The sequence below is a fragment of the Podarcis filfolensis genome (genome assembly GCF_964270895.1).
Source record: "Podarcis filfolensis genome assembly, chromosome: 7".
NCBI classification, from domain to species: domain Eukaryota; kingdom Metazoa; phylum Chordata; class Lepidosauria; order Squamata; family Lacertidae; genus Podarcis; species Podarcis filfolensis.
The window spans coordinates 33471999-33494797 of NC_139603.1; the positions used below are offsets into that span (position 1 = coordinate 33471999).

Here is a 22799-nt window from a genome sequence, read left to right on the forward strand (position 1 = left end):
GACCGGCAGAATCCGAGATTTGGATGAAGAATCAGTCGAGGCGGATTGGAAAAAATTTAAAGACTATTTGCAAAAATACTATAAGCTGTATGAACTTTAAGACAGTGCATGTTTTTGGAAAGGTTACGCTTTAGCAAATATGATTAAGCAAATGGTAAAATTAATGACAAATGAGAAAAGAAGTCAATGTGAATCAAACATTTTATGTTTATTTTAAAAGGTAACAAAGTTAAGATACAATATACTGAATATGGGTACATAATAATGGAAAGTTCCAACAAGGTTTGAAATAAGGTAACAAATTGCTGATATTGCTACTACAAAGAACGCAGATCTGGAAGGTGTGGGGAAGTCCAATGGTTTTCTTTTTTGCTAAAAAAATCAAAAATTGTTTCTTGTATTTGGGTTTTTCTGTATTGTATTGAATTGTCAAAATTATGAAAAGAAACGTAATAAAAATTATTTAAAAAAAAAAAAAAAAAAAAAAAAGTCTGACTGAAGAGAATAATGGGCAAGTAGACACCTCCCATGAATCTTGAAAGACAAGCCAGTCGCCTTGGCATTAGGAGGGAAGCACAGTTGCCAGTGATATTTTTAGATACGGTTGCTATCCAGACATATAATACATGTAAATCTCTTAAATTCTGTTGGCTTTGGGTCCTAAAATCATCAAAACATTTACAGAACTTTGGGGTGGGGGGAAGCAGTAAGTATATAAGCATTGTAAAAACACACACCCTTTGTTGCTCTATAATATTGGTAAGTATGTTGAAAATGATAAAGTGTAGAAAACTTCCTTCCTTTTTTATTGAAGTGATTTATTGCCCGAATAAAAGACTACTGGAATATTGTTGCAGACTACATCGTTCTCAGTTTTCTATATATGTAAAAAAGAAAAAGAAAGGATGAATCCTGTTTCCAGCCAAAGTGACTCAAATTACCTGCCCTCTTTTCTTTCGCACTCCCTTCTCCCAATGTGTTTCTCCTCTGATTTTGATGTTGTGTGGGAAAGTTGAAGGCAGGTCACAAGTTTTAGAGAGGAGACTTCAGAAAACTGTTTTAAAAACAACAGCTCAGTCTTACTAAAATAGAAGAAGTTGAAAGTTTGAAAATGAGTAGTTTTGAAAACAGGTCACCACTTTCTTCCTTTCAAGTCACTAAATTCAGATGTTTGGATGTCCTGATTACTTCTAAATATAATACCCAGTTTCCAGCTACTGTTATGGCATGGCATGCTAAATTAGGATGGCTGAGGATGGTTTCCTGCTTGTAAAGCTGATCTTTGACATTCTACACCGGATCGAGAAGTGATTTGGTTCCCTAATACATTTGGGAATTGCTAAAATGCTGTTGTAGAGGAACTGTCAGGAAGGCTTTGTGCCATTATTTTTAGATCTTTTTAAGGTTGTGTTTAGTCTCACTCGTGATCCTGTGAGACGTTAACTGTGGCGGTATAATTATTTTTAGAGAAAGCCTGGCCTGCATTTCCTAGCTACCACATAGAAGCTACTTTAAATCACTGTAGCTTATAGTTTTATTACATAGTTAGCTACAGGGGTAGAGCTGCTCACCACACAGAATAGGTGCAGTTTTTGCCATGTCACGACATACTTAACAGAGAAGTTTTTGCAATCTTCTTGTGCAGTGCTGGCTTTCAGTAGAGTCTAGCCATGCGGTGAGGCAAGTGTTAGTTCTCTGACATTGTTTAAAAATATGGAGTAGTCAGGATAACACTCTTCATGGTAACGTAAAGGTAATGAAAGCCCATAAGAAGCATCCCAAAATCTTTATTAGGGCATTCCACTCACCCATCCCATCTTAAGTCTTTTACCAGATGCAAACTTCATCACTTAAACATCAGCCCATCACAAATCCCCATTGCCTTGCTTACTACTTAGCCTGCTGAAGAATTCTGAAGATCTCAAAAGTTTGCATAGTATTTTGTGATATTTTGGTTGGTCTAATAAAAGTATCGCTCCAATAAGGATTTTAGAATCTCTCTTTGCAATGTGGATGGATGCGACACATGACCCAGTGTCTTATACTGCTGAATGTGTAAGGTTACTGGTAGCTGCCACAGGTGATAAATGGCCACATCTGTATCCATGGTCTTTTTTTTTTTTTTAGTTCATATAGTTGTGTGGTGAAAAATGCTTGAATGATGTGATGAAAAAATTGCATGTTATGTGATACCTGCCACCATTTGGAGCAATGTGAAGTGATCCGGCATGTGACTGCAGCAATGTGTAGACCAGCCCTGAAAGGCCTGGGATGAGCTTTGAAACATCTTGCACTTCTAAGAACTGTGGTGTGTTGATGGTGGCATGCACATATTAAAGTCCTTTCCAGCTATTCTGCCTATGACCTTTGTTAAGTAGCTGATAATGGCATCACCTGGCTTGTGACCAGATCGCCTCCTTCCCTTTCCCCACAATGTAATATACTTTCTTTTACAAGGCTGTTGGTTGGGGAAAAGATATTTTGGCTTGCTATGTTTGCTCTATGATGTATTTGATGAGTGAGACATTGTTCTGCTTTTTACATCCCTCAAAGGAAGTGTCTGTTGACACAGCCTCTGCTTCAGTCATCTTTTATTATACAACACTCTGGGAAGCCTTTAGGGCAATCCAATAGCCCTAAAAGCAGCTTCTTTCACACAAGGAGAGAGACAAGCCTAACCAGACACCAGCAGTTCATATTTCTTTATTTACAGAGATCTTTGTAATGATAATGTCAGGCCTCATAGAAGACTAGGATTGCTGATTTGGAGTTGTCTACGAGGTGTGGGAGTTAGGCCTCCCAGCTGTTGCTTTACCTGCCACATTAGAAGGAACACCTTCTCATTTTTAAGAATGAGCAGTGAAGCAGAACAGGCTAATTTAACATTTTAGGCATAACTGTTGAGGAACCTTTTGATAAAGCTGAATAGGACTTTCTGGGCAACCTGGGTGAGGGTGTTACTGGTATAGAACTAGCATGTAGATTGAATGTGGGAAACGTACATCTTCAGGCAGCTTCAGGATACAACTGAAAAGAGATCCTAATTGTTGTTGCTGTTGTTAGACCACTTCTTGAAATAAAGCTATTGAAGAAGTGCACACAGTAAAAACATAATTAAACACTGAAAGGCAACTTTTAAGAACAATAAAATCCATTAAACAAACTCTAGGACATTAACACTGTCCATACAAATTCTAAAAAACCAAGGAAATCATTTCATCAAATATGAAATGTATCTTCCATAAATGACTGGAAGACACTTCAGAGAAACCCTTAGAAGAAAGAAAGAAAGAAAGAAAGAAAGAAAGAAAGAAAGAAAGAAAGAAAGAAATTATTTGGTATGCACCAAATCATCCCCACAGTAGACTCCTGTCTGGTTTCATCTGGTAGTAGATACTACACATAGGATGTCGCTAACCCTGATACTGTGTAGAAAAACTATAGAATCATGCGTTGGAAGCGATATTGGAAGTGATGGTCCAAGCTAGTACTCAGTGCAGGATCTGCAAAGCTGGCTACAACTATAGCATCTCTGACAGATGGCCACCCAGACTGCGTAAATAACTCTTGCAAAAGAGAGTTCACTACATCCTGAGGCAGTCTGCTCCACTGTCAAATATGTACCAGTGGGAAATGTATCCCACTGCTTAGCTGAAACCTGCTTCCTTGAAATTTCTACCTGTCGGTTCTCTTCTTGCCCACCCGAGAAACAGAAAAGAAGTCTGCTCCATCTTCTGAATCATATCTGAAGACTGCTATCATGTTTCCCCTTGCTTGTTTTTAAAATATCTTCTCTGAAATTAGCCACAACTGGTGGTTGGCAGATGGGTCAAACACAGGAGGAGGTGACAGCAGTAGCTCAATAGCTATTCAAGGAAAAACTTCTGGCATGACAACATTTCAAGCAGGGCTTGACAGAGTTTGGGAAAGGTGAGGCAAGACAGAGCTTCAGGCTAATAAAGATAAGGTGAGGCTTTGGGTGAGGTGAGCCAAACCGAAACAGAGCTTCAGGGGAGTTAAGGTGAGGTGTCAGATGAGGCCATGGAAGATGGTGCTTCAGGCAAGGCAAGATTCCAGGAATCTGCAGAGCAAGAGTGGGGAACCAGAGATGTTAGGCTGAAACAACTATCAGCCCCAACCATCATGGGCAGTAATGATGGGAGCTGCAGCCCAGTAACACCTGGAGAGCCACAGGTTGCTCAGATGGAGGAGCCAAAGCCTGGGGGCATCAGTTGTATGAGGCTTGCAAGGCCTCTGTTGGCTCCCCAGATCACTTGATTTGGCTGGACCCGACAGTGCAGCTTTCAGCCATATCATTTTTGGAGCCGTGGAGTGAGAAAAAGCATACAATCAGCTCTTCCTGTCCCAGTGGCAGAGAAAGAGGGGCGGCGGAGGGAAACCTGGAACCTTCTGCCAGATTTTTCACTTGGAGTTCACTGATGCTTGTGTCTTGATGCTAAACCTTGGAAGATCCGGCCAGCTGGCTCTTATTGGACCACTGAATATTGAATGCATTTGAGGGAGAATCATAGAACAGTAGAATTGTAGAGTTGGAAGGGACCCCAAGGGTCATTTAGTCCAACTCAGATGTATCTTTGTATACTGTGAATATATCAAACCACCCAGCTCTGTTTTGGCAGAAGAGATGTTGTAATTGTCACTTTTTTCTTTCTAAGTGGCTCTTGGTGTATACTTCAGTTTAGCCACCCATTAACCTCTGTTCAGCCTGTCATAGTGGTTAGTAATAAGGAGAAAAAGACTGGCTGCTTCTCTGTCTGTTCTCTGTTATGTTTTGGCCAGATAGTTAAAATGTTTCTCTTCTGCTAGAGTATTTTAACCTTGCTAGCTCTGGTTTTGTTTTAATTGTTTTACTCCAGCTTTTAATGCTGTCTGTTTGTAACAGTACTGAGATTTTACAGTTCTAAACCACCCTGGGAGCCCCTGATACAGCTGAAAGGTGGCATAAAAAGCATTTATAGAAATAAAAATACATTTTAAAAGATGGATTCTGCTATCCAATCTTTTAGCCTTTAGGTAGAGCATGGATTCTGGTCCATAAAAGTGATCATGAATGCAAAACCATTTAGCTTGGATATATCTTGAATTTGAAAGTCGTGGTTTGTGTCTAAGCTAGCCTTCATATTCCAATGCAAAGCTTTTATAGTTGGCTCACTCTTGCTATATCTTTAATTTAAGGCTAATTCCAGAAGCACTTCTATGTCATAAATGTAAAGGAAATACAGAAAATCTTAAGGTTCTCTCAGTCCTCCTGCTAATTAAGGGTCAAGGAGTAAGCTCTATTAGTTTTCATTATAATTGTAGTGCTATAAAGGTGAACAGAATTATATAGCTACATTACTTTACTTTGTTTAATGGGATCTACATCACCAAAAGAGTCTTGTATGTCTAGCAGGAGATCTGGACCTTGTGGCTCACTTAAAGTCCAGTGACACTTTAAAGACTTGGCTAGCTGTTATCCCCCCCCCCCTTTAAATAAAGAGTGAAGCTGATTTTAAATCAAAGCCTCAGTCTTGCTTAAATTCATTTATAGTGGGTTGTAGCCAACTAAGTGTTACTCAGAGTAGACCCACTTAAATCAATGAACCCAAGTTCCTCATGTTCATTAATTTTAATGGGTCTCTTCTGAGTAGGATGAGCATTGAATATAACCCAGTGTTCAAAGACGGGATCTCTATGACCGTTTGGTTAGTCCACAGAATTATATTTAACCAGCTAATTTCTAAAGGTGGGTAGGTCAAAATCAATGTAGCTTTGGAAGGTTCAGTCTGCCATCTTGATTCAAAATGGCGTCCGGTTGTAGCAAAACGTAGAGGAAAACATGGTCCTTGATCTCAGGAACTCTCATGCAAAATTAAGTTGTGATATATTAAGAGGTGTGCGTAGTGAACCAACTTTCCAAAATACATAATAGATAGGTTAAAGTCAACCTGGGGTTGCATTTATTTACTTTTAGAAGTTGAACTGTTGCTTCATCATGCTATGACAAATGTAAAAACCATGCCTTGCCATATTCTGGTTCAACATTTTCTGGGAAAATTGGAAATGAGTACATAGAGACAACCAATTGACATGCTCAAATACTCAGTGGAAGGAATAATACCAGGGCTAGTTCAGATATTACGGATGAGTGTACATACAGCCCACATATGAGTGCCACTGAAAAACAATTCCATCTGGTGGGCTTTGTGTGTAAACTGGAATGTTTGTAAACAATGAATGTAGCACATGGTTGGAGTGGTTCCGATTTGCTTCACATTATTTAGCTGTTGAAAACAATAGCCCAAAATTTCTGTCTTTGGAAAACTACTTAGGCTGCAGTTTCCGATCCTTACATAAAAGTGCCCTTGAAATAATCTGCTTAGAATTACAGTGTCAGGAATTAATAGAAGTGGACAGGGTTGGAAAACTGATCATCTGCAGTAAATCAGACATTGTTCTTTTCCAGAATCCCTAGTACCAGCTCCAACTACATTAGGTTCATTCACACTGACTCATCTTGCAGGCTTCCAGCACTGCATGTTTTGTAATAGGAGGAGACAGCTATAAACCTGGCTTTGCCAAAATGGCTACTTTCCCAACTCTGCAGATTTAGGTAGGCTTAAGATCTCTCTCCTTCCCCCAGCCCCCTAAAAAGGCTGCTCTCCCTAAATTGCAAGGAATTACTTCTTCAGAACCATAGGTGGCTCAGGGAATAAGAGATAACTTGGTTCTCAAATGTCCATCATCTATTGCTTTGCTTAGGCAGGTGCTAAATAAGCTAGTTGTTGTTTGTAAGTGATAACAGATAAAAGCAGCCAGAGCCTTAAAAATTGCTAACAACAGGCAACACATGTCTGGATTTAGACACGGATGTTAAAGGAGTAAAATCTGCTGTTTTGTGGATATGGGCAGATGATAAAACAGCGTATTATTTCTTGGTGCAGTTACGATATGATTTCTGCTTTTTCTTACATTGGCCTTACCTCTCTTGGGATGCTGTAGCTTTGGGATGCATGTGCTTTGGTGGAGAAGGGTACACAAGGACCTGACTGCAGATCCTACAGATCTTGTGCTAGCATTGCCATAAACAACTATAAATTGTAAGTTTCTGGGAGGTGGAAACTTCAAGGGCAAGAGAAGCACAGAAAAGGGAAAGTGTGTACAATATCAAATGCTGTCAGTCTTTGCATAAACCTATCTTCTTGGTAATACCATGGATTTCATTTGTCAAGGAGTAGATCTTAAAGGCATGCGGGGCCCAAACTCTATCACTGAAAGCCCACATTTGTGCTTAATGCAATCTGTTACTTTCTTCCCCTTTCCACCTTCTGTACTGATTTGTGGTGATAACAGCAGGAGTAAGGCAAGAAGGGCGTGCAGGATGGAGTATCAATCAGGACAGACACCTTAGTTATACTCTGTGCTTTCTGTGCATGAGTATTTTCAGTCTGTCTTGCTGCCCTGTGGGCTTTATGTCTCCTTAAGTAAACATTCATGTTCTTCTCTTGGTCTTCTGTGGGTAAGAGAAGGTGAATTTTGCCAGTGATGGGAATTGCCACATATAGTTAATACTTTGTTTGTGTGTGACAGTATTGTTGGCAGAATTAAAGCAAACTAAGTAAGCCTCAGACACATTCTTTGAACCAAGGCTTCATCTGGCTCAACTGTGAGCTAGTTTGCAGTATGTGTTCCCTGCACATTTTTGTTAAAGGTTAACAAAACTGTTTAGACAACTTTAATGGCTGTGCATCAATCTGCTGCATCAAGTTGATTAATGGAGCTCATTTCTGTAGTGAATTCTTTAATTGCTCCTTATTTACCGCAGGGAGGGGGCGTGGTGTACTTTTGATTAAGGCAGCTGTCTAGAGTGTTCATTCACCTTGTAAATTCAATTCGTGTCAGGGTTCATTTCTGAAATACATTTCTACCTGCTCTTCTGAACCTTCTCCAAAATGAGGCATCATCCTGGAAGCACGTTATTATAATTTGCGTGAGATGTATGTGCTTTAGTGATTGCAGCATCTTAACAGAAATCGATCTGAATGCATTTTAAGAGGTTGCTTGCTGGATTGTGAATTTGTCTTTCAACATAATTTGTTATTCCTTTTCAGGAGAAGTAACTTTAAATACATGGTCATTAGCAGTCAACTCTCCCACATTTCTTGTCATTTTCTCTGCTGCCTTCAGGGGCTTCAGCAGAGCTCCGTTACCTGTAAGCTTCTACCTCTGTCTTGAAGAGAAACTGAAAGCAACACAGAATCATAGTTCATCCTCCAAAACCTGCAGCAAGGGGATGATAAAGGGATTGTTGCCTGTGATGTCTTCACCTATCCTTCAGTCACACACAAAAAACTGTTTTATAGTGTTTCCAGAACCTGTTTAGATAGCGGAATAGGTAAAAAAACAGATGTATATGCGTATGTATGTATGTACTAAGGAAAATGATGCCTCTTATCATATCAAAAATTGTTTGTGGCTAACAAGGATGAAGCCATTCTGAATGTGGCCTTGCTAATGCAAATAATGCATGGTTGTTTTGGGGCATTGAGACCAGACTAAATGTGTATGCCATTATATAGGTGTGTGTGCATGTGTACACATTGAGCTTTTTGTCACTAGGTCACACCACAGCTATATATATCCGTGTTCAGCTAGGAAGCTTATGTATGTGTTTACTCTTTTGCAGCGTCTGGGTATAAACAGGCAAATTGTGAGAGCTGAATTTTAGGATTAATCACTGCACATCAAACATTCTGATAGGTGTTTAGAAGAAGAGCGAATCTGTTTCCTGTTGGATACAAAAGCAAGGGGGAAATGATGGCTTTGAAAATCGGCCAGAGAAGCTGAGATCTGAAATTAAAAAGAATTAAGGCATTTGATGGCAGGATTTTTTTAAAAAATTGGTCGCCGGCATTATTAAATACTCATTGTGAAACAGTTGGCAGCTGAAGGGCAAGGTTTGAAGGCCTGCAAAAATGATGGAAAACTATTTGAATGCAACTAAAAAAGTAAGTTGTAGAAAAGGGGAAAAAAACAACAACTATGCAGCTCCAAAACTGCAGCTTAAAACCAATGCAGTAGAAATATATAAAATGTAACCTAAAGTTCTCGGCCAATAAAGTGAGATGAGCACTGCAACCCCAGAGTCATTCACGACTGGACTTAACTGTCAGGGGTCCTTTACCTTTTTAACCTAAAGTTAATGGCCACCAAAAAACAATGGAGGTGTTGGAGAATGGAGATGGAATAAAAGTCTCCCTATTGTAGATAAATAATGAGAAGTTTGGCAGAACCATTTGGTGCGATGTGTTTCTTTCAAAATGGAAGATGTAATGAGAACATTTGAGTTGTGTATGGAAGCAGGTGTTATTCCCTAGTATTGGTCTTTGAGCCATAGAGTGAACTGTTAGCCTATACCTGTCTGACCCACTTATCCTTGTGTCTCGCTAAGAGAGTCGCATTTGCTTATGCCCAACCTGCTGGGAGCAAGAAGTGGGCAAGGCTAGAAGAGAGGTGAGTAGAGCCTAATTGAACTGGACCAGAACTGGAGGATATGCACATGCCCCCTTCCAAATGCACACATACAGGGCACACACAAGGACACACATGACTCACTGTAGATGCATCACACACACACACACACACACACACACACACACTGTATTCTCATCTTGCCCCACTGAGCTCTGCAGTTAGGCTTGTGGGAGGAGCCTCTTTTTAGCTCTGATAGAAGGGTTTTTTCCTAATTGCTGCAAGCTGAATGGAGAGGCCAGTGGGCCACCAGTTTCCCACCCCTGCTTCTGTATGCAAGTGGAGTGGAGTGACACACACATACACAGATGCAGTCTACTTGTTCCATGGCTGATTTTTTTTCACAGCATGGAAGCTGCGGCAGTTCTGCACTATCTTGCCGAGTAGTAAGCTATTAGTAATTTAAACTCCAGAATAGGAAGACAACTACTGTGTGAAAAAGGGGGCAATGGTTGTGTTCCGAGCTGTTTTGCATTGTAAAGGGTCACAGCACAGGAAATGCTCTTGCTGCTGATTAGTAATAATATTTTTATAAGATTTATTAACTGTCATTCACCATAAGGTCCCAGGGCAAATAATAATAATAATAATAATAATATATTATTTCTACCCTGCCCACTTGGCTGGGTTTCCCCAGCCTCTCTGGGCGGCTTCCAACAAAGATTAAAAATACATTACATTACAAACTATGTAAAAATTACAGTGTTAAAATCGGTCCAAACATTCAGAAGAATAGGATGGATTTTAAAAACATCTCTCTTGGTTGTCCAAGGCCAAGGTCAAATGGTACATCTTCATCATATGTAATAAACAGCTGCGGACTGGTTCCTTCCAGGTGGCGCAGCCTGTGTGGAACAGGCTACCACCTCATCTCTCAGAACTGAAAGCTCAGAATGCATAACACCTGTTTTTATCATGATTCAGCTGTGATTTATTGGTCCATATCCAGCCCATTGCCACTTCCAAACACCAGTCTAGATCCTGTTAAACTGTTTTGGCCAAGTAATGCCCATTTAATTTATTGGCTCACATGTAGGATTGTGTGGTGCTTTGAAAGGAGCTTCTGAAGATCCCTCCATGGTGGGTGGGTAGGTGGTTACGACAGTGGGCCATATCCAGTTCCCCACCCATTTCGTAGTTTACTCACTAGGTGGCAGTAGACTTAGATCTTTCTGGGTGGAGTCACAGAATCATAGAATTGTAGACTTGGGAGGGACGCCCCCCGTCCATGCCCCTACAATGCAGGAATCTCCTGTGCAATGTAGGGCTCAAACCCATGACCCTGAGTTTTAAGAGTCCCATGTTGAATTGACCTAGCTATCCCTGGAGTACTTTGGAAAATCATAAAGTTCCTGTCTAGCTGCAAGACTGGCGTGGCCTCTTAACCTTCTCTGAAAGTGTTTTGGAGCTTATTATTGTTGTTATCATTCCCCCCCCCCCGCTTCGCTCACACCTGCTGCAGCCAACAGGAAAAAAAGAGCATTCAGACTTCTGTTCAAAGTTCAGTGTGTCTGAGAAAAGCAGCAGACACATGCCGACTTCAGAAGCAGCTCTACCTTAATTATTTGTCCTGATTGTAGCTGCAGATTGCCCCAATAAATGCTAATGATCCTGGATTCCTGCAGTCCTGTTAGCTTCCTTTTCCTCTTACTTTCTCCACTGAAAGTCTTGAAACCCAAGGGCTGGTTTCAACAAAGGGCACAGGAGGGTGGGAGGGAGACGAAGGGAAAGGCAAGCAGATAACAGCCACATGTAATCAGCATTTTATTGCCATCCTCAGGAAGTGGGAATAGTTGAGAAAGAAGAAGAAAAAGAAAGTAGATTGGAGCAAGGAAAGTTAATTACGGTGAGGTATTTGACAGGAAATTACAAAATGCAGGCAGACAGAAGAAACACACTTTTAAAACAGGCTAGGAAGTCTCCAGTTACTCCATGCTGTGTATTAAAAAAATAAATAAAAATAAAAAATCTCAAAAGCAAGTGCTGAAAATAGTAGTTTAAACAAAAGCTACCTTATCTGATAAAGACATTTTGAGCACAAAGGGAAATTTATATATTAGCCGGCAGTCTTCAAATAAACTGATGGTTTTGATAATAGCATGGATTTAATTGTGGGGGTAGGGGGTGGGAAAGAATGAGTTTTCATTTGAATGACCTGCAGATGCAGCAAGTCCTTGCATAAACCGTCTGGGTTTATCTTGCACATACAAACATACGCACACTCTTCTATTCTTGTAAACATTGTTTATCGCTGTTTTGCAGAAATTGTAAAGGTAGACTTATGGATGTAGGCTGAAGCCGATAAATATGTGCATATTTTAAATGCTGCTCTGCAGAGCTAATATGATTTATTTCATCTGGTAGGGTATGTAGATGGAGTCGCGGTTTATCCATGTTGGGGAATGAACGACAAAGCAACATTTTAAGGGAGGGTTCAGAATTCCCATGGCTTGACAGAGTTCTGGAAGATTTATCATGCTATTATCATTTCATTGTTGGCTTAAGAGTACCCTGTTCTTTACCATTCACCATGCCTGTCTTGTTATCCTTCTGTAAAGCAGGGAAACTCCCTTTTCCATGTTACCCATTTAAGCAGGAAAGAGCTTGTGGACTTTGCTCCCTCCTGCCTTGTTCCTCTGAATTGCCATCAGTTTTGAAGCTGGAAAGAAACCACCACTAAGAGACTAACACCTAATACAATTTCTCTCTCTCAGACTTAATGAAAACTGCATTCTATGTACTGGTAGCTATGGTGAAATAAGGACCCTGTGTTTAAACTCCATTCTTGGGTCCTGCCTGTATTCTATGCATCTTCCTTGGCCTTTGCAGACAACCTGAAGTAGTGGCACAATCACCAAAAAAAGGTGCCTTTGCCCAATCCTACTAACAATCTGCCTGTTGGCATGCTTTTTGTCTTACTTTTGCTAGCACGAATTCATGTTGCCCCAAGATGAGAACAGTTCCTTCACTTGCAAACAGTTAACATACTCTGAGCAGTAGAGAAGTGCTCATTGACGCTGTGGGGATAGGAAGAGTCCTCTGGGATCATTATAGTACAGAAGGGAGACCTAGTTTTGACAGGTCACCTTTCCATAATGCACTCACCAATAACTGGATCATTTGTCTTTGGCCATCCTTCTCCCCCATATAAAAAGCTACTTTCTTTTAGGGTTGCAATGATATAAGTTGTTTTAGTCTATTAATTATATGAGTATTAGTTCATCAGTCAATTGATTTATTAAATCTGCAAGAGTGTTCATATGGAGAAAATCATCATGCCATGCCGACTTAGTTTTTTAGCCAATGGTCACGTTTTGCACCAAGGGCATTCCTCTGCCCTCCCCCTGTCATTTGGGAGAGAGTGCTGCTCCTAAAGATGATGCCTGCCATCTTCAATTTGTAGAAGTATTTGTATCAAAATACATTGTTAAAAAACGACTGCATGATTTAGGTCAGCCTTTTGCTTTGCCAAAATGTTTAATTCAATGAATTTAACATTAATTAGCTCTTGATGAACCCTACTTAACTTTAAATAGATGTAGCTGGCTCTGTTTCAGTGATCTTCACAGTCTCCTTCTGAAGCCCGTGCTGAAAAACATAAGCTTACAGAAGCATGCCTTAAGACTACCTGGCACAGGAGATAGAGGGCATCATAGCTCAATGGCAGAGGGCGTGCTTTGCATGCAGAATGTCCCAGATCCAATCGCAGACAGTCGATGGGGAAGAACTCTATGTGCCCAAAATAGTGGAGAAGCTGTTACCTGTCAGAGCAGAGAAATAGGTTGGCTGGTAGAAGGCTGTTTTCCATGCACCAAAGTGTACACTAGAGCTGCATTCCCTGATGCCCTCCAAGTGTTTCAGACTACAACTCCCATCATCCCCAGCAAGCATGGTCAACAGTCAGAGATGATGGGAGTTGTAGTCCAAAACATCTGGAGGGTGCTGGGTTGTAATGGCTGCACTAGAGCATAGGAGTCTCTTACATTTTGGACTTGATCTGTGGCACACTTGACAAAAAGGTTGGTCACCACTGCTATAGGCCACAGTACATATGGCACTGCTGTCATAGTGTATTTCTACAAGAATCTCGACACCACTAGTTTAGCCTTTAAAAAAAGTGAGAATAAATTGAGGCTAGGCAAGTATGAAACCATTACTCGCAACAGCGTGACTTCATAGGTCAGGCTTCTCTTCCTTCCTCACTGTCTCCAAAGCCTGCCTGTCTTACTGTAGTGCATGTTACGTTATACCCGATGACAATTTTATAGCACAGGCGGAAGAGATATAAAACCAAAGGGCGGGGAGTGGGGGACAGAGCCCAGTGGAAAGAGTTCTCCTGGCACAGCAGGAATGGCTTTGTCTAATGTGACATACTTCCCTTGCTCTGAGTGGGATTTAGAGGCACGAGGGATTTTGAAATGAATGCTACCAAAGTTAATATTATAAATGCCCCAGTCATAGTTATGAATCAGCAATGCATCATTGTGCTGCCTTGCTCTTCTTGGAAATGTCATGTGGTTCTCTTCTCTCTCTCTCCCCCCCCTTCCCTGGATTACTAACCGGACTAGAGATGTAGTTGACCAAGTACTGCTTCTGCTCCTGCATGCTCAGGTTTCCAAGCCCTCTTTATGCAGACAGGGTGAAACCCTAAGGTTGGCCAGGCCTGACACAAATACTTGGAACCTTTTGGGTTTTTTTAGGGTTTTTTTGCCAGCAAAGTAGTTCAAACTTCAGCTCCTATCATTTCCAACTTTCAGAGGAACCCTCAGGGACCCCTGACTGCTAAGCACACCGTTCAGACTTCGTATTGGTATTGGTAAAGCTGCCAAAAGATCTAGCTTGATGATGATGAAAAGGTAAAGGGACCCCTGACCATTAGGTCCAGTCGTGGCCGACTCTGGGGTTGCTGCGCTCATCTCGCTTTATTGGCCGAGGGAGTAGGCATATTATTAGCAGTATTATTCTGTTAGTATTCCTAACAGTTGCTTCCTGGGAAATACAGCAGAGTGCTGCTTTTAAAACAGAAGGAATATTATTGGCAGTAGGCATATTATTAGGCGCTTCTCATACAGGTGTTAGCTGCCTTCCCCCTGTTGGCCTTCCTAGTGATGTTTTGAATTATTTAAGATGGGGAAGCATAACGGAATTTAAATTATTAGTATTAGTAAAAGCAAAGGTAAAGGGACCCCTGACCATTAGGTCCAGTCGTGACCGACTCTGGGGTTGCGGCGCTCATCTCGCTTTATTGGCTGAGGGAGCCGGCGTACAACTTCCGGGTCATGTGGCCAGCATGACTAAGCCACTTCTGGTGAACCAGAGCAGCGCACGGAAACGCCGTTTACCTTCCCGCCGGAGCGGTACCTATTTATCTACTTGCACTGGTGTGCTTTCGAACTGCTAGGTTGGCAGGAGCAGGGACCGAGCAATGGGAGCTCACCCCGTTGCGGGGATTCGAACCACCGACCTTCTGATTGGCAAGTCCTAGGCTCTGTGGCTTAAATCAGTTATTTTATTGGTTGTGGTGTTGTTAATGCCAAGGCTGCACGTTTGATCCCTGTATGGGACAGCTGCACTGCAGGGGGTTGGAGCAGACGTGCCTCAGGGTCCCTTCCAACCAGTGCCAGATTTACATAAAAGCTAACAAGCTATAGCTTAGGGCCCCACTCTCTTGCTCCCCCCCAAATTAATGAAAAATAATTTTAAATTAGAGCTTAATAATTATTTCACCATTAATATACTTCTTCTTAATTGTATTTCACTATTAATATACTTCTTCTTAATAGTATTTCTGTTCAACAATTAAAACAATTGCATATTTTGCTATGTGCAAATGGCTTTAGATACCTATTAGGTCCATAAATTACCACATAGCATATATTCAAGACAAAAAACAGCGACAGTTTGTTGTTGACAAAGGACAGCTGGACATATAAAGGGCTCCATTACCTTCAGTAGCTTAGGGCCTCATCAAACCTAAATCCGGCCTTGCTTCCAATCCTACAATTCTATGATTCTATGGAGCATACAAAGTTGTCACAGTAATCAGACCATTACCAGGAGGATGGGTGGGAGAACAAAATAATAATAATAATAATAATAATAATAATAATAATAATAATAAACTTTTATTTATACCCCGCCCTTCCCGGTTCAAAAACCAGGCTCAGGGCGGCTAACAACAAATTTAAAATGTGGTGATAATGTTTGGTCAGGGACATAAAACCAGCACATTTTGGACTTGTATTCCTAACAGTTGCTTCCTGGGAAATACAGCAGAGTGCTGCTTTTAAAACAGAAGGAATTTTTAAAAAAGCACTGCTTTTCAATGGAAGAAAAATATAAAAAGATAAGATCCAAAGTAAGTTGCAAAAAACTGAACATCCTCAGCAGCAATGCCCCCCGCAAACCTCCCCCAATACCCCTGCCTAAGATTCTTAGTCCAACCTGAATGTGCACAAGCTGAAAATTCAGATCTCAAACCTTTGTGCTCTGGGAACATGTTCTAACTAAGTTCAAGGCCTCGGATTTTTGTTAGGTATGGGAATGATGAGCACACATCTGCTTGCATCTATAAACACAACAGGAGGAGGCCTGGTTTTAAATTACCATCCTACTGCTGTGAAACCTTCCTAGTAATCCTATAAAACTGTCAGAGGCTGATGGGTCCTTGAGGGTTATGGCAATTTTCAACACCCTGCTATCAAATGTCAAAAGAATGTGAGGATTTGGTTACTACATAAATATTCCAAACTTGATTTTATTGCATTTTTTAAAAACTCACACAGAGTTTTTAGATACCTGCACAAGAAACAACTATGAAACACAGTTCTGTTTACCCCCCCACCTTCTGTATACATTTTTCATTCATACACACGATCTTATCTGTGTGAAAGTAAGCATGTGTTTAGGTATGCAGGTCCCTAGCTGTGTAGGTCATATATATTAAATCATTGTATGTCTGAGGGACCTTGCATGGCATGGAGAAAGTCCTGTGTTCAATACCTGATGTTTCCAGGTATTGCTGGGAAGAACTCCAGTCTGATTCCCCCAGAGCTGCTGCCAGCCAGTGCATAGCGTTTATTTATAGACATTACTGAGCTAGGTGAACCAATCACTTGCCTTGCTATAAGGCAGCGTCCTCTGTTTCACAATGGAAAATAATTCAAACTAGCAAGGTAATGAGAGTAGAAAAATAACTCATCTGAGGAACGCTAAATATATCCTGAATGCAAACCAAATAGGAGAAAGTTGTTCTTTATAGAGTAAAGAAATTGTCCCATGTTCTTATTCAAACCTAATGCAAAGCGGGCTCTTAATTTTGTAGCCTCACCTCTAAACAGGAGTTTGAACATTGTTTTGCTCAGGAGGAACAGGAAGCGCTTCTTCTCCAATTGTTTCTCTTCTCGGGGTTTCTGCAGTGAAGATCTGGATAGCTCGGTTGGTTAGAGCTCAGTGCCGATAATGCCAAGGTTGCAGGTTCGATTCCTGCATGTGACAGCTGCATCATACTGGATTGCAGAGGGTTGGGCCAGATGATCCTCAAGGTCCCTTCCGACTCTGCAATTCTACAATTCTATGATCTCTGTAATGGGTGGGGGTGGAGACTATTTTGGGTAGATGCAAGGGGTGGGTTTTGACCTAGGAAAGGAGAGTCATCAAAGTTTCAGGAAACAGGAGTGAAGCAGGGCAGGGATGTTAGCGATGAGCAGAGGAAAGGGAAGGGCAGTTCCTGTGCCAGGCAAAAGCCTGTGGCATGAGTGGGCCCATTTGGATCTTGTGCACAGAAAGGTGCAGAAATGTTTTACATTTAGAAGAATTCAGAACAAAGTCCTGGAGAGAGAGAGGGGGAGAGAGAAAGGTCTGCACAGTGTGTTTCATTAAATATAGTAGCTTTGAAAGGGTTGCTAATAAAGAAATGAAAACTGGTCCAAACAGGCTTTGTAAGAGAGCCATTAAGTGAAGCTGCATGTCATGCATTAGCTTAGTAAGCGTGCTTGTGTTTCAGCTACTCTGGTGCTGGTATTTGCCAGCATTCTTTCTTCTTTCCCCCCCTTTGGTCTCCCCCCTGATTTGTTCCAGCTAAAACTAGCTCTTGGCAGCCTATTTTATCAGCTGGCCTGTTGTATTTAGAGCTGCACCTCACTCCTTATCTCCTGCACTGTGGCAGGGCCTCAGCCTTCAGGAGTCCAGGGCTCAGCTCTTTTTTTGTTTATACTTGTGATCCTTTTCTTATTTTGCTCTTTCGGTTTCTGCGCTGCTTTCCTGGAGGCAGTGACTAGCATTTGGGTTTTTATGCATGCCATGGATGAAAAGTGTGGCTGGGTTAATGTGGCTTCTCCAGTTTTTGTATTGACGCAGTATGTTTGCGAATGATGTAATTTTCCTAAAGGCCTTTTTCCTTTAAATGTTGTGCCAAAGATACCAACCTATTTGATTTTTCGTTGTGCGTACACCAGGAGAAACAAGGTGGAGGGAATCGGGGTGCGGGGGAGATACAGTGATAAGTAGAACTCATAGGGGGAAAAAAGTTTGGACAAAGGAGTCCATGGACAATTTTTTTTAATTGAGAAAAAACACATACAAGTGGTTCTACCTTCCAAGAAGCAGTAATCAAGCAAGCTTTGTTTATTTTCACTCTCCTCAGTAGGACATAATATAATTAAGGGCATCTTTGTTATACAAACAAAAACACATGATTTCTCCTCTCAACTCTGTGTGGCTGACCATACGGTTCTGGCCTCAGCACATGCAAGTCTGTGTGCCTATCCAGTTAGCTAAACTCATACCCAGCCCATATTTTCATGTAAACCAACATACAACTTTATTGGCTTGAAAACAAACTTGAAGCAATCAACTTCCAAATGCAGAGGATAAAAAACTTTGCTGTAGAAGAAGGATTAATGGTGGTTTGAATCTTACTGAGATAAGAGAGGTGTCATGTATGGACGAGGTGAAAAGAGAGTGCAAATATTTGGCTTTCCAAGCTGCTACTTAGAGGAGCAGATGACAAGGCCAGAGAGACTTTTCTTCTTCTGGGGAGAACTGGCCTCAACAGGATGACATATCCTACATAGCTGCAAACAACTGATGCCTGGTAATTGATCATTGTTGATCAATTGTTAACAAATCAACAAACGTAAAAATTAAGTTGTAGAAACAAATAACACAATGATTAGTTGAGACGGAACACACCCTTATCTTCGTAGAGTCTCTTATCTTCTTTGAGAAATAGCACCAGTAATTGATTTTAAAGAGTTGTGGTCATCTTCATAAAGTGCTATACAATGAACCTTCTCTGTATTCTTAACCATGCTTACCATCTATTTTCCTGAATCTCCTGAGAGATTAAAGTGTTCATTATGCCGTAAGGCTAATGGCACACAGGTGTTTATCCACATATGGAGAAACAGTGAGGTCAAGGGTTATGCCCTTGACTTTATACTTTGATTTCCCCATGGTTTTAGAAGATGCTAGAAAAGCTGGAGGCTCAAGGCGACAACGCTTATGGAAAATCCACCAAGTTGATGGTGGCAAAAAGATTCAAGCGATTGCTTGTGAACTTTATATAATAATGTAGGCAAATATATGTGGCAGTATGGCGAACTTCCTTGGATTTCTGATTGGTTCCAGATTTGTGGTTAAAAATTGCCTAGTGTTCAGACATAACTTATGTCTAGCTTTCCATGTGGTAATAGGTGCAGCAGCATACATTTCCAAATATGTAATAAATGGTTATCTGCATCCACCAGTATTGCTGCCTTTTTTCTCTTATAAATGCCTAGAACAGGCTTCCTCAACCTCTGCCCTCCAGATGTTTTGAGACTACAATTCCCATCATCCCTGACCACTGGTCCTGCTATCTAGGGATCATGGGGGTTGTAGGCCAAAAACATCTGGAGGGCCGAGGTTGAGGAAGCCTGGCATAGTGTCTCTAAATACACAGGGTGGGATTTACCTAACGAGTCCCATCAGCAGAAGCCCTGCACAAGGACTTCTACTTGTGCAATGGGGTTCCCCCGTCTTCTTCCTCTGTGCGCACCCTGTGCCCCCTGAAATACAGAACAACTGGAAAAGCATGGCACTGGGCTTCCATTAACACACCTGATTTACGAAAAGGGTTCCATCCCTCCGTTTGTATGTGTGTGTGTGTGTGTGTGTGTGTGAGAGAGAGAGAGAGAGAGAGAGAGAGAGAGAGAGAGAGAGAGGGAGAATGACTGGTTTGTACATAGTTGTGCTCATTCTATAAGGAATTTTAAAGTTCAGCTGTTTATTTCCCTTGCATGCTCATTAGGGAAGGCCACATAAATTTAACTGTCAGCACTTCTAATTGTGGAAGGTAAAAAGCTTTTCCAGAGTCCCATGTTCTGGAAAGCTGAGTGAGTGAGTGAGACAGTCAGACAGTCTGTGTGTATGTAAACTTTTACGTCATTTTCTGATTTCTGGTAGTGATTACTGAGAGGGAGTCAGAGAGAGGAAATCTCAGCAGAAAAAAAAGAGAAGGAAATATTTAAATATGTAGATCTAGTCTATATAATTAAAGGGACACATTTTGCTACATTATATGATACTGAGATTTGAAAAAACAAAAACAAACCTCAAAACAATATATGGGAAAGTATGCCTCAAAGTGTGTTCAATTAGGAATTGGACTGTAACTAAGAGGAAAACTTTTAACTAAGATAAAGGTTCCGTTTCACCAAAGATAAAAATAGAAAATACCCCAAGGCTTTATGCAAAGAAACTACAGTGAGAGAGCAGCTTTCTGTTGAGCCTAGTTCAGGAAAAAATGTGAAGGGAGACTTATTCAGTCAGCAAAACATACATGGTAGACTCCTGAGAACAGACTGATATGAGAAGCTCTTGTTCAGAAATGGTTGCATAAAGTCCTTCAAAGCCCTGGCAGCTTTGATCAAAATCTCTGATGGTAGAGAGAATATTTGAGGGCCTCAAGGTTGCTAGAAGCTTGGAAATGAATCTGTAAGCAGTGAATTTTTCAGGGGTGATGTGACCTGGAGACCATTGCATATCTTTTCATTGTTGAAAGAATCACAGTGCTTCCTCTAAACTTTCTGTTCCAAACAGCAGATGGCCTTACCTCTTCCTCTTCAAGAAACTTCAACATGCAGATTCAATGTAAACCATCTATTCTTTGTGGGTGTGAAGTGTTACCATTTGGAAGGTCATCTGCATTATCTGGGTCCTTACTATTTGTTTCTTACAGTTCCTCCTCCCACAATAGCATTATTTTACATCAAATAGTTTCTGTGCCTTTGGAATTAATTACAACATTCAAAATTCAGTGCATTGCAGCTTTAAAGTCACATGCTTTACTAAAAGAAGTTGTGTGTATGCGTAAACACACAGGTTTTTGTTGTTGTTTCTAGATGCGATTTGTTTCATAATGTAATGCCCACAGTAAAGCAAAGAAGAAGTTTGCACTTTCATATATGCAATAAAATAAAATTTCAAAATGGAAATGGAAGCAAATATTTTTGGTTATTGATATTTAGCCATAAGAGGGCTACTTTGACATATAAACATACACCTTGAAAATTGTGGTTCTGTCTAACAACACACCCTGTCTTATATATTCATAATGATGCTTCCAGATCAGCTTATACTGAAAAGGACATATTTGTGATCCTAAATGGTTGACTCAGATTTGTGTATATCACTTGATGGCTTCTAGGTGTGAAAGTCATGACAGATAAAACACCACATATAGAGCTATCATATTGCCATTTTCATAGGTGAAGCTGGGCTCTTAGACCTGTGGTCCCGTCCCAATTTCTTGGGAAGTGTTTGGAGAAGGACCTTGTGGTGGCGGCATTGCAGGCCTGGAATTCTACTGAGTCGTTCCATCTCTTTCCAGTTTCATACGCATCTGTCCTGCAAGCCTTCAAACTGTTTAATCAAGAGAGCCTTTTCCTGGTGTATTTCTAGGATATTCATACACTGCATGACTCAAACTGAAATTCACAGATTCAGGATGGTTTTGGCTAGGCCTTTTCCTTTTCACTGAGTGTCTGTTTTATGTTTCCTGTCTGTAGGTGCATGCTTCACTCCTTGACCATATTCCTTGTATACTGATATGTAGACCATGGCTTGGCTTGTTCATTTATCTGAATACATTTTTCCTTCTCTGCTCTGTATGTGTTTGATTTACTGCAAAACCACCCATTCCAAAGTAAATGCCATTGATCTAAATGAGATTTGCTCCAGGCAAGCATGCATAGGATTGCAGTCTTCTCATTTTCTGAGTTGGGTTTTGATCAGTGGGAGGTCTGGTTAGGTCTGAAAAATACTGTTTGGTTTCTGGGGACCTGGAAGCAACAAATGGCCCCTTTAAAATCTAACAAATTTACTGCAGTGTAAGCTTTCATAGAGGAAAGAATGGGGGACAATAACCATAGTTAGTGGAAAAATGGTAAAGGGTAAAGGGGACCCCTGACCAATAGGTCCAGTCGTGACCAACTCTGGGGTTACGGTGCTCATCTCGCTTTATTGGCCGAGGGAGCTGGCGTACAGCTTCCGGGTCATGTGGCCAGCATGACTAAGCCGCTTCTGGCAAACCAGAGCAGTGCATGGAAACGCCGTTTACCTTCCCGCCGGAGTGGTACCTATTTATCTACTTGCACTTCGATGTGCTTTCGAACTGCTAGGTTGGCAGGAGCAGGGACCGAGCAATGGGAGCTCACCCCGTCGCGGGGATTCAAACCGCCAACCTTCTGATCGGCAAGTCCTAGGCTCTGTGGTTTAACCCACAGCGCCACTCGCGTCCCCAGTGGACAAATGAGAGAGTACTAAATGACAGGTGAAAGGAGAACACTCCCATAAGCATCTTGAGGGCCCACAAAAACCTGAAACTAAACAGTGTACTTCCCTTGTTTGTTCATTGATATGTATCACACAAGTGGCAGGGAAGCCCTTGACTCCACTAGTCTTGAGTGAGTATGATATAAGGAATTTTCGCCAGCATTTCAGGACAATATTCAGCAACAGACTATATGTCACCAGGGAGTAAATCATCACATTGCAATGATGGGAGGAAAAGTCAGGTTGAAGTCAAGAACGCTGAGTAGGAAGAGATCACAGTAGGATGAAAAGTGAAGTTCGGGGGAGACTACAGGCAGAGTGACTGTAGGAAGCCGTATTTACAGGGGGGCTAGCCAAGTATTTTGCCCCAGGTGAAGCCTCCAGAGGAGTGCCATTGAGGGGTGTGTGTGTGTGTGTGTGTGTGTGTGTGTGTGTGTGTGCCAAACTGTGAG

The 22799-nt window shown here is 41.2% G+C and overlaps 1 protein-coding gene across 16 annotated transcripts in view; it reads left to right on the top strand.

The window, feature by feature from the left end:
- Positions 1-22799, top strand: part of LOC310767168 (uncharacterized protein) — a 393524-nt gene that overhangs the window by 163316 nt on the left and 207409 nt on the right. Inside the window, exon 5 of one of the 16 annotated variants that reach the window (XR_014550655.1) lies at positions 491-3484. The exons of the other annotated variants lie outside the window; for them this stretch is intronic. The gene's annotated coding sequence lies outside the window, so the exon portion shown is untranslated. Of the gene's footprint in view, positions 1-490; positions 3485-22799 lie in introns of those variants that run through there. 16 annotated transcript variants of the gene reach the window in all.